Genomic DNA, 13450 nt, shown 5'->3' on the forward strand with positions numbered 1-13450 from the left:
CTTGGTTTACAAGTTAAGCAAGTTAGTGATGGAATATTCATTAGTCAAACTAAATATATTTTTGATCTTTTAAAGAAGTTTGATCTAATGGATTGCACATCTGCAAAAACTCCCATGGCCACTGCAACAAAGCTTGAACTAAACACTACTGAAAAGTCTGTGGATATTTTAAGCTATAGAGGCATGATTGGCTCACTTCTGTACTTAACAGCTAGTAGGCCAGATATAATGTTTGCTACATGTTTATGTGCTAGATTTCAGGCTGATCCTAGAGAGTCTCACTTAATAGCTATTAAGAGAATTTTCAGATATCTCAAGGGAACACCAAAACTTGGCATTTGGTATCCTAGAGATTCTGGTTTTGATCGAACTGGTTATTCAGATGCAGACTATGCAGGTTGCAGAATTGACAGAAAAAGCACAACAGGAACATGTCAATTTCTAGGAAACAAGCATGTGTCCTGGTTCAGTAAAAAGCAAAATTCAGTTTCTACCTCTACAGTTGAAGCTGAATATATTGCTGCTGGCAGTTGCTGTGCACAGATTTTATGGATGAAAAATCAATTGCTAGACTATGGTTTGTAAGTTGAGAGGATTCCTATTTTCTGTGATAACACAAGTGCAATTGCCATCACTGAAAATCCAGTGCAACATTCAAGGACAAAGCACATAGATATCAAGTACCATTTCATAAGGGAACATGTAATAAATGGTATTGTAGACTTACATTTTGTTCCAAGTGAGAAGCAACTTGCAGATATATTTACCAAGCCACTGGATGAATCCACCTTTTCGAGGTTGGTAAGTGAGTTAGGTATGCTTAATTACTCTTGAATCTATCTGAGTTATTTTGCAAGTTGAAAAGTAGCCAGAAATTTAACTGATTTTTAGTCATGGATGAAATTTTGGCTAAGTCAAAATTTGCATCTCGACGGATGACCATTATCCATCAAGTTAAGTCATCCGTCGATATACAATGTGCAAATAAAAATCAATTATTTTTCTGGAATCTTTTAAAACTCGACGGATAACAGTTTATCCTCATCCGTCGAAGTGTCTAAATCTTAACCGTTAATTCCCTGAACATTATCCATCGAGTATACTTACAGTTTGTAAGCATTACACGACGGATAATGAGTGGAATTTTTACAGTTTATTTTTAAAACGGCTAATTTAGGCAATTTCTATTGGGTAATTTACTTCTCTTTATTATTTTTATCCGTTGTTTTTGAGCAAAGTATAAAAGCTTATTTCCTTCTAATCATTTTCTTTTATCATTCTCAAATTCAACTGTGTTTATTTCATTCTCTCTCAAGCAAAAATCCTCTTTCTCTTCAAGCTTTCCTTCTCTAACAATGGCACATGTAGTAAAGATTATGCCTCAGACTGGGTTCATTTATGAGAAGAACAACTTCACTGCTTTGGTCAACAAGGGCATTCAGCAATCAGAAGACTATCACAAGATGATGGACTTTGTGAAGAACTGCAAGTTAAGTTTTGTCATGCTTGAATCACCCACTATCTTTTGTGAAGTTGTAGAAAAGATGTGGACCTCTGCAATTTACAACTCTACTGACAAAACCATCACTCTGACCATCAAAGGTAATGAATTCTGTATCAATAGTGATGTGATAAAAGCATGTTTCAAGATTCCTGATGATAATGTAACTTCACCACACACTGACACTGATTTGATCAATATGCTTAATTCCATGCATTATGCACTTCCTACTAATAAGCTAAGTGATATTAGGAGATTAGGTCTTAGGAATGAATGGAGTTTTATGTGTGATATTGTAACTAAAGTTTTCTCTGGAAAAATCAGTAATTTTGATTCTGTGAACATTTCCATGCTTAACATGCTATACATGCTAGTTACAGACAAATTTTACAATTTCAGTGACCTTGTCATATATGAGTTAGGTTTTAAACTAGGTGAGTTAGCCAAAAGGGGAAAGAACATATATTATGCTAGATTTTTTATGCTATTGGCTAACCATCTTTGTCAAGAAATTGCACTTGAGAACCCAAAAAACAAATTAGCTTGTTGGGTTCAAGAGAGAAGAATCATTGCAGATTTGAACAGAGCCAACCACCATAGGGATGTGCCAATGTTCTATTTCCCTGTAATGCTGACACCTCAGGTAAGTGAGGTAAGTTCATCCATACCCTCAACTATTCCAATCTCCTCTATTTCTTTGACTTCAGGCATAACTGTGGCAACTGTGACAATGACCAAATAGTTGCCAACCAAAGCTGCCAAATTATCTGTAATTTCCAAATCCAAATCAAAGAAAACCCCCTCTGGTATCTCTCAAAAGGTACCAGTTGAAAAATCTACCAAAGCCAAAGAGGGGAGTGTGAAGGAGGGTCAGATAGGTGAGGGAAGGGGTGAATATCAAAGAAACCCCAAGGATAAGGTTGGAGAGTTGAGTGAATCCCAGCCTAGCCGTACTGCAGTTTCCCAACAAACTGCAGTGCTTAAAAAGGACAAAAGCTCACTTCTAGCTGCATCCTCCCAAAAGGATGTGGCTATTGAACAAAGCTCTCATCCAAGAGCACATGCCAAAAGGTTTAGGGACACAAGCTCACCCCAAACTTACACTAGAAAGAAGAAATCCAAAACAACTGGGGATGGACAGGGCACACACACAGTACAAACTGGTGCTAAAGACACAGTCCCTGCACCTTCTCAAATTCAGATTGAAGTGGCTCCAATAAATGTGGAGTCACAGCCAAAATCTCTTATAATAAAAGCCACTGAAATACCATACTCACCAACTAACTCACTGGAAGTGGATATGATAAACACTTCAATTCCTGATTCCCCTTCTTTAACTCTGTTGGGGAAGCCAAAATCTAGTGCAAGTGAGTATCATCTTTTAGATGATTTGTTGGCTCACTTGCCAATTCTTTCAGATACTATTGTGACATCTGTGCCTCAAATAACTTCAATCAACACAGAGTCAACAATAGTTTCTCTTCCCACCTCATTCATTTCTACTCTCTCGATGGATATTACTCATCCGTCGAGTAGTGATTGTATCCCGACGGATAAGCTTAACAGCAGTTATCCGTCGGATAGCTTTACCACTCACCCAACGGATATCACTTATCCGTCGAGTGTCTCTGCACAACTTATAAACTTCAATTATTTCAAGTGCAGAAGATTTAGTGGTAATACAATCACTCTTAGGACTGAGAGAGGAGAGTGCATTGAGTGAGAGGCTGGGTTGCTCCTAGGTAAAAGGAGAGGAAAAGAGTGAATCTCAGCAATCCATTTCTTCAGGATTGGCAAAAGTGAGTGAGAGGAGTCCCACCTTAGTAGGTGAAGGTGAGGGTGTGAGGGTGGGGAGCCAGGGTGAGACCCTGATGCAACAAAAGAGAGAATATGAGAGAAAGGCAGGTACAGGAGAAATAGGGATGGATCCAGCCATTGCTAGTGAGTCAATGATTGTGGATGATGCTGAAAAGGAAAGACAATTTCAGCAACATTACAAAGCTGAAATTGATAACATTTCCTTGGATGCTGACACTTTTACTCATCCTGTGTCAGCCTATCAATTGTTGGCTGCTCAGGGCAATGTGGAGGCAGGGCAGACTTTGAATTTATTGCACACCACAGAATCTCTTCAAAGAGATAAAGCTGCTGTCAATAGGATGCCTTCTCAAGCTAGAGAGCCATCTGAAGAATTTGAAGTAAATTCTAATGATGATGACTGGTTCTTTGGATGGAAGCATGAACTTAGGGGGAGCTGGAGGCCAAAGTTCTGGTTTAAGTTTACCTGAATGGGCATTGGCAAAGGAATCTACACCAGGATAATTTGAGGTATCTTTGGTCAAACAAGTAATAGCTATTCAACAGGCCCTTCAGGAAACTTCAGATGCTGGTACCAAGGCTGTTCTTCAAGCTCACCTAGACTCTCTACATCTAATGAAGATCCAGCACTTAAGACAGAATCTCAGTGTGGATGAATTGAAAAGAGATATAGCTGACTTAAAGACCTATAACTTCAGGGATTCCATATGGTACCATGCAAGATCTACTACTAAGATTGAGGAGAGAATCAGACTCTGAAAAGAAGCTAGCCAAGTTGGAAAACAGAGTTCAAATTATTAAAGATTCAGTGGCTATTCTTCTTCAAAATCAACAGACTCAGACAAATCTTCTACTGCAACTGGCAAAAGCACAAGGCCTAACTCCTCAACTTGATGATAACAAAAAGGGGGAGAGAGAATTAAGTAAGGGGGAGAAAGGACCAACAGAGGGGAAGAAACTTCAGGTGCAAATCAGCAAAGTAATTGTACCTTCAATTACTATCTCCAAGCCACCAGTTGCAGATGGTATAGATCTAATTGAAGCAGCAGCAGAAAATTTGAAAGTTGCTGAAAAAGGAAAGTTGAGTTTAATCAACTGGGAAAAGATTGATGAGGAAATTCAGAAAAAGTTTGAACTAGTCAATGAGCCAGTTAAGTCAGCCATCCATCACTCTCATGTCAAGCCAATCAGTGTGAATGAGATGAGCATGAACTATCTGGAGAAAGGACAATCTTCCTGCATCAAATCACAAAAGGCTGAAACAATTCTTAAACCAAGGGCAAATTATCCAAAGTCATCTTTGAAGAATCCCTTGGACACTATGTATGAGACACCCAAGCCTGATAAAAAGAAGCTTCTATCAAGATCCATTGTCTTCTATAAAGATCCAGCTAATTCAGCTTCAAAAAGGAGAATTGCCAAGATATTCAGAAATGGAAAGGAAATTTATATGGTAACTGGACATCCACAATTTGCTCAAGCAAAGAAAGAAGAGAAAGCAAGATTAAAGAAGGAAAAGAGGCAAGCTGCTCTAGATGCAAAGAAATCTAAACAAAAGAAAGAGCAGATTGTCATCCTGGCCAAGCTACAGGCTGTAAACTCTTTTCAACAAATTCCCTCTCAACCATCTGAAGCTGCTGAATCAAAGAAGAAGATTGAAGAACATAAGAAATCCCCAAGAAAGAAAGAATTGGCTAGAAAAACAAAAAGGAAACTGGATGTTGTTGACAAGGAATTGGAAGATTAATTTCCTAAGGAATCCACTCAAGCTAAAAATCAAGCATTAAAGCCCTCTGTGGTATTTGAAGACATAAGGGTGGTGGACCCCTACAGGAACATACATGGAGAGCCTATTGTGCCAAAGGATGAGCCAATAGAGTGGGATAAATTACCAATTCCTGACTTCAACTTGCCAATCCTTACTAAGCCAAAAAGGACAAAATCAAGGGCAGTCAAGAAAGTGAAGATGTCACCTCTCAAATCCAAGTTAGTAGTTAAAGCTCAACCCAAGGTCAACAGGGGAGACTACTTGTACTTGTGTGACATCAAAGAATTCTCAGATCTAAACCTTTATCTGGAGGTACTGGATGAAGTAAGGGCAATTGATGCATACAGAAACCTACCTGAAAGGTTGGTGTTCAAGTACAAAGGAGGAAGGGAGATTCGGTGGCCTCTTCACAGGATACTTCAAGAAAGCCAAGCTGTGTTGATCAAAGTCTATTCATCCTTCAAGAAAAACTTTGGGTTCAATGTAACTGCAAGAAGACTAGTATTGAAGAAGATTGAAGAGCTGAGGAGTGTTAGAGCTAAAGATGTACTCCCAAAGACTCTAATCATCCCATACACAGGGAGAAGAGTGCATCTAAGGCCCTACTGGCTGATGGAATTCATGGATGACAAGGGTGTGAGAAGATTCTTCAGACTAGAAGACCAATTGAGTATCTCTAGCAATGAGACTCTCTTGGAGATGCAAGAAATGCTAGATCTCTCAGAATCTGATGAACTAGAATTCCACAGGCCGCTCCAGAATCAAATTGAAGAAAACAACAGAAAGCTTGGAAGAAGATCCAGACCTTCAAGAAACTAGAAAAACCTGCTCAAGCTAGAGGAGCATCTTGAACTGACTGTGAGCCAAACCTTGTACATTTTGTTTAATTGAAGCACTTTCAGTTTTATCTACTTATCTTTAAAGATATATGTTTAGGATGTTTTGTTATCATCAAGTATCTCTTAATTTATGGCTACAATTCCAGTAGACATAAATTGGGGGAGATTGTTGTGAATATGTTGTGTACTTGATGATCACTTAAACAAAACATCTAAGTAGATCTTAGTGAAATAATGTAGCACTCGACGGATAAGAATTATAGTCCCGACGGATAACTCATTATAGTCCCAACGGATGATTAACTTATTATCCATCGAGTGAGTAGCTTATGTAATAATAAGTTTGTAGCACAGTGATGTATGCACCTTTGTATAGAATCTGTAGTAGCATATAAGTCATGTTGACTTTAACTAGATATGCAGAATAGGTTGATTAATTGTACATAAGTAATGTCTTGTAATTCTGTATAAGTGAAATGAAGTCAAGTGCCAAAATAGCTATCGATGGATGATTAACAAAGCCTTCGACGGATGATCAAATGACTATCAACGGATGTTTAACATAGCAGTCAACAGATGATCAATTGAGTCATCGACGGATGATCTGAAAGTCGACGGATGATCATATCAAGAATTCAAACATCAGTTGAACAGTGAAAGCTGACACACAGCCGTCGAGTTGGATACAAACACATTGTGGAAGACAATTAACTGGGTAATAGAGGATGAAAAGCAGCAAAGATTAAGACTGTTAGATTTTATATTTGTGCAGTCTTTTTGACTTTGTAATCTTGGTATTATATAAACCAAGAGAGTAGCAAATAGAAAAATAACTGAGAGAGCTGAGAAACACAAAAATAGAGAAATCTTTGTAAGCATAATCTTTAGCATTTCCTGTATTCTCAGCAGTTCCATTTGTAAGCAGCTGTGGGCATTTCTGCACACAGAGTCCTCTCGATATATTATATATATCTCTGGTGGAATTATTTAAATCCACCAGAAAGTTTTTAAAGACTCTTGTTTTTAATTACTTATGTTTTGATTCATTTAAGTTTACATTCCGCATTGTGCTAATCAAAACAAATATATTTATAATCGAGTCGAACATTTTTATTTCAAGAAAAAGGTTCAAGAATTCCATTCAACCCCCCTTCTGTAATTCTTGCTATATTGTTAAGGGACTAACAGGTACATACAACACTAAAATAGGCAACTGTAAGCAAGTGTCCAAAATTATATTTGGTTCACTTACTACAAAGAATAAGGTAAATGTGAGTCTGAAAATCACTCCATTCATGATGGAGAGGTTTAAGACTTACCCTTATCCTATGCCTGACATGAGATCAAATGCTCAATCTAGTACAACTATGGTCCCTGATTCTGTAGAAGCTCAAATACAGGAAAACCAACAGGGGCCTTTCCAAGCTGAGACCACTTCTTCAAAACAAATAGCTATAGGAAACCAACCACTTCATTCTCTCAAAAGGATGAAGTGAGTAAAAAGAAGAGAAAGGAGATAACCCTTACTGTAATGAATGAGAGTGGTGAAGAACAAACACAAACTGAGTCACCCTTGGTCAGAAAAAGATAGAAGGATAAGAAAACTGAGTTGACCACTCAAGCCACCTCTATATCCTCCCAAAAGGATGTAGTTGTACAAATGGGGCCAAAACAAATTCTAGAGACATCCTCTCAACAGGGTGTTTCTATTGAAAAGAGCATTCTCCCCAATGCATCTTGTAATAAGTCTGCACCTGCACTAGATCAAGTTCTAGTGTATGAAAGAAGTAATAAAGATGGCACACACAGTGAGAGCACATCTATTGAAGCTCCCTCATTCACTCAGGGAGAGCTGGCAACACTCACTCATGATCAAACTCTACTTATCTCTCAAATTTCTTCTTCTCACAATGTACTTGAATATAATTCTCAAGTAAAACCCCATTCAAGTGACTTGGTTCAAGAAACCTTGCTCACCACCCAGACACCTCATTTAGATGCTGAGAGGCTACTAGCTGGGGTAGACCTTGATGACACCATCAAAATCATGGGGGATTTATTAATTTTTACTGAAGACCCCATGAAGGTCACTAATGCACCTTCATGTACAAATCAATCTTCACAGACTGTAAGGTTTGAGGTTAGTCCTCCTGAGGGGGAACTATCTAAATCCTCTCCAATTCAATTGGAGATTCCTGTTCCAAGAACAACTCCCCTTAAAACCCTAGCAGAAATTGCATTAACAATTGATGCTAGGAGTACAATTGCCAATGATCCTGTCATAGAGGAGGCAAATATAGCACATTTAAGTGAGAGTGTGGTGCAAGACACACAAGGATTTGAGGCTGTTGCAAATAATAATAGCACAGTCAAATCCCCTCCAATTCAAATGGAGGTTCCCACAACTGGTGAGGAACAACACCCTGTCATAACCACAGTGCAAACTATGAGTTCAATGGTGACTTCTATCACAGGTGTTCCTGGCTCCTCACAAATACAAATAACTGAACCCTCAACTTCTCAACCAACTCATCTAGTCTCCAACAGGCTACAAGAAGCTGCACCTCAATCTAATCTTGAACATTTCAGGGTTGATCAGCTAGCAGGACTTGCACAGATCTCTCAACAACTCTTAACCTCAGATATGTCTAACCAGAATTACCAAGCCATAATGCTCTCATATCAAACAAATGTCCAAGAACAATAAGATAAAATTGTTAATGAAGCTGAACATGATGGCAACTATGATGCTTGGCTGAACAAGGACTATAATCTGGAGATGGAGGGTGTTTTAGCTAAATTCAGGGAAGATTATCTAACTATTTTGGGGTGCAATGCTAAAGCTTTAACTACTGCTGAAGTTTATGATGCAATTAATGAAGTTTCCAAATCCCAACTCAAAGCTTTCCATCTCTTTGGAAAAGCTCTAGAACTCAGGTTGATTGGTCATGAAGACAGGGTAAGGAAACTGCTAAATGAGAAGATGGATGAGATTATACCTTCTCAAGTCAAGATCACTTCAAAGTTTCAACACATTGCTGACCAAATGAAAAGACTAAATCTGACTACTATGGAAAAACATGTCAAAAATCTCAGACAATCTTTCATTGCTCTTCATGAAGTTGTTCAACAACAAATCACAAGTTTAAATGACACAAAGCTAAAGTTGAACCAGCTTCACCAAAGTAGATATGAGCCTTCTGCACTGCTAATGGAGGGTATCAAACAGGCCGTGGAAGACACATTTGGACCTCTTACTTCATCAAGCTCCCATCAACCTGCCTCTACATCTACAAATCTTCAAATTCAGTCTCTTCAATAACAAGTCTCCAACTTGCAGTCTTCCAATGACTCACTCACAGCTCAAGTGCATGCTCTCACCTCATTGGTGCAGAGTCAACATATAGATATTCAAACCTTGATAGACTCCCACAAGCACTTCTAAATGCAAAATGTTATGGCTTTGGGAGCTATCATGGGCAAGCTTAACATACCTCTTCCTGCACTTCCAGAAGCTGTGAAGCCTGAAATTCCTACTCCCCTTCTCCTGCATTCCAACAAGACTAAGGGGGAGATAGATGCTAGGCTATTAAGATCATCTACTCAAACTGTCCAACCTGCTGACAAGAGTAAAACTGAAGAAGTTGATATTGGAATGGAGAGGCTTATTAGAGCAGCTGAGGGGCCTAGTCTGTGCAGGGAATTTGATGAATTGCTCAAGGCTTCTCTCAATAATAATTTCTTCACCTACAAAAAGGCCTTGGAAAAGACCATAAACTCTATAAGGGTGATCTTAGTGACTAAGGACAGTTTTCAGGAGAAAAGAATTATGATCAACATAAATGACTCAGGGGTAGACAGGTGTATGCAGGTGTCCCTTAATTATCTTATCTCTATAAGGGCATCTGAGTTGGACATTCTGATAAACAAAGTCAAAAGAGTGATTCCTGAAGACACTCTATTGCTAACTGAATTGAAAAATGCTCAAGTGGCTGCTTTTCCTGAAGCATATCTGCAACCAAGCAAGGGAGTCGGATACATCTGTCCTACCACCAAACATTACAAACATTTTTAGATCCCTAAGCAATGTGTCATGGCAAACAAAAAACTAATCATGATTCTGGAGACTGAGTTGAAAGTAAAGCAAAACAAGACTGTTGAAGATGAAGAAATGATTAAGCTGTTGGGGAGATATCTGAGAAATCCTGAAGCCAACTTGCCTAAAACTTAAATTAATAAGGATAACTTGGATGATGATGAGTAGAATAAAGATATCAAAAACCTTATGGCTCAAATACAAGTCAATCCTCTAAGGCAGCTGGGAGCAAAGATAATAAGAAGGAGGAGAAAAAGAGAGGTGAGGAGAGAAGGAAAAAGAAAAATAAGGACAGTTCAAGACCACACCAACAAACCCTAAAAATCCAAATGACACAATCTCAACCTACCAAATCTCTTAACTCAAACATTCAACCATCTCTCACCTCAAAGCCAAAATTTTGGATCTTGAAACAGATGAAGTAGTTTCAGAATCTCCTTCAGCTACACACACTCTTGTGTTTCAGAAGATGAGGAGATGTTATCAAGTTCTGAAGACAGTGCTCCAGTTAATGCTCCAATTCTTGGAAACGAGGCACTACTTAAATTTGTTGAAGAAGATGCTCTTATTCTATGGGAAGAAACTCACAGAGGAGTTGAATGGACCAAGAAGTGGAATAGATCTGACTTCATTCCTAGCTCTCATGTTCTGTCAGAGCATATTTCAAAAGCTGATGAGTTGTTGACAAGTTCTGATTTCAAAACTCAACTTAAAGTCACAGCTCTCAGTACTAAAAGTCTTCAAGGTCAACACTCCATTACTCATGCCAAGGTTGATAAACTTCAGGAAAATGCTGATAAGCTGGACCTGATGCTCAAGCTAGACAATAATAGGTTTATCAGACCAATTCATGAGAAAGTGGAAGCTTTTGAAAAAGTTCAAGAAAAGCAGCAGACCCAACTGGATGAGGTCTTTCAAAATCAAGCTGCTTAATAAATTCAATTAACTGAGATCCAATCTTCAGTAGAACTCCTTCTTTCCCTACTCCTATCAGATGATGCCAAAAAGGGGGAAAAGGTATTTAAGTCCAAATGCTCAACTAGCCAAACTCTGAAGAAAAAGGATGATTCTGAAGATGACCAGGAAAACCCTAGCAAGGGCAAAGGTCAAGGGTCAAGGTCAAGGAAAGCAAAGCAACAAAGTTTCTTCACAGAAACTAATTTCTTATTTTAGCAAATCTTCTACACAGAAGAATTCAAGTTCTGAAGCTGTGAATGCACAAGTTCTAAAAGCAAGTTCTTTTCTCTTCTTTTCATTTATATAAGCTGAGAAGAACAACCCTTCCAGAAGGGGAGATATTGCCGAATGACTATCTATCTGTGTGATAGAAGCCTAGTAGGATACCATCTATTGTTTAATTGCTTGTCAAGTACTAAAGGCTGGCCACCTTCTGTACTAACTATGCAATGTAACAAGTGTTCATGATCATAGTGATCTCTCAATAAATTCTTTTACTTCTATATGAAGGACCAAGCTTTCGAAGATGGAGGCAGCTAGAGATGAAGTGGTACCAAGTATGGTGGTATTCTGATTCTAACGCGTTCGTGATACTAAGGTTGACGCGATTATTAAAAGGTTATAGAACGCTAACGAGTAAAAGTGTAATCAATATAAAATTTGGTACGGAAGATAGTAACGATTATGAACTAGAAAAGAGTGGGTATTGAGAAGTAAAAGCTGTAGATCTAGATGAGATAATGAGAGTCTGTACAATAGACTTGAAAGAAATTTCGAATGATCACTTAACATGGATTGAGTTTTCTTACGATAATCGATCGTACGTCAGTATCGAGGTATCGCCTTATGAGATCCTTGAGGGAAGACAATGTCGATCTCCCTTATGTTAGGATGAAGTTGTAGAGCGCAAGATGCTCGGACCCGCAGTAGTCCAAAGGACCAAGGATATAATAGATCTAACCAGAGGACGGCTGGTAGTAGCCTAAGATGGACATAAGAAGTATGTTGATTTGACACGAAAGGACAAAGAATAGGAAGTAGGGGACCTAGTGCTGCTATAGGTATTCCCTTAGAAAGGATGGATGTGGTTCGGAAAGAAAGGAAAGCTAAGCCCACGAATTGTTGGACCCAAATATATTAAGACGTATTGGGAAGTTAGCATATGAGCTAGCCCTACCCCCGAACCTGTAGCAAGTTCATAACGTGTTCCATGTATCAATATTAAGGAAGTGTAATTCAGATGCCAGACAAATAGGGGCATATGAGCGCATAGACATGCAACCAGACGTAACCTATATGGAGCAACCAGGAAGGGTTATAGATCGAAAAGGGACAAGTGCTTAGGAGAAGGGTTATCAAACTAGTCAGAGTTTGGTGGTAGAACCATAATGTAGAAAATTGACTAGAGAGTTAGAAGGCACAATGCTAGAAAAGCATCCCCAACTGTTTTCTATCTGATTCCGGGACGGAATCCTTTTAAGGAGGGGAGACTGTAATAACCCCAATTTTTGGAAATTTTTGAAACCCGGATGAATAGTAACTTTTGCTGACAATGCTGATTAAGAAAAATTATCAGACCACGATATATAGGAGTACTATTATGGAAATTCTAAGATCGTATTAGTATTCCATAAGAAAAATAAGTGTATGTAAAAGCTGTCGGATTTTGAAAACGAGCACTTTTATTTTTCCCCGAGATTTCCACCAGACATTAAGGGATTTAAGGAATTAATATTAAGATGAAGGATTTTAAATTCAAGGATTATAAAGGAGAATTAATTTAGGTATTAAAAATACAAAGAAGATTTTATCAATAAAACTATTAAGGTATTTAACCAAACGATTAACGAGATTGAGTGATAACCGGACAAAGAAATGAATAACGACTCTTGTAAATACCTTTGCAAGTGGCAAGGCAAGTGGATGGTTGATCAAACAAGAAACCAAGTGATAGTTAGGAAGGAATGGCTAGTTAATTATATAGTTAACTAGGGATGATCTCATCTCACCACAAATCACCAACACATGGCAAATGGTGAGATCATCTTCCATTAACTCCTTTGTTTATTATTAACCTAGAAAAATATCAAGACAACCCATCATTCTCCACCACATTATTCCACCAACACAAGAAAGCAAAAGCATTTCCTCCCCCATTTCCATTGCTCTCGGCCAAAACAGAACCAGTACACTAAAACTACTGTATCTCCTTCATTTCTCACTCAAATATTATGTTCTATAGCTCGTTGGAAAGGTATTGAGATGGCCTACAACTCTTGTTCACAAGTCTCGTCCAAATAATCATGGTAAGACCCTCATTTTTACAGTTCTTTCAATCGGACTTTTAGAAACTTCAAAGCCTAACTTTGTGTTCTTGATTTCTTTGGAAAGATCAAGCTTGTAGGAGGCTCCCTAAGGCTTCCTAGCAACTTAACACCTCCCAAGGACGGTATAAACTTCAAACCCTAGCC

The sequence above is a fragment of the Apium graveolens genome, chromosome 7 (genome assembly GCF_009905375.1).
Source record: "Apium graveolens cultivar Ventura chromosome 7, ASM990537v1, whole genome shotgun sequence".
In the NCBI taxonomy this organism is placed as follows: domain Eukaryota; kingdom Viridiplantae; phylum Streptophyta; class Magnoliopsida; order Apiales; family Apiaceae; genus Apium; species Apium graveolens.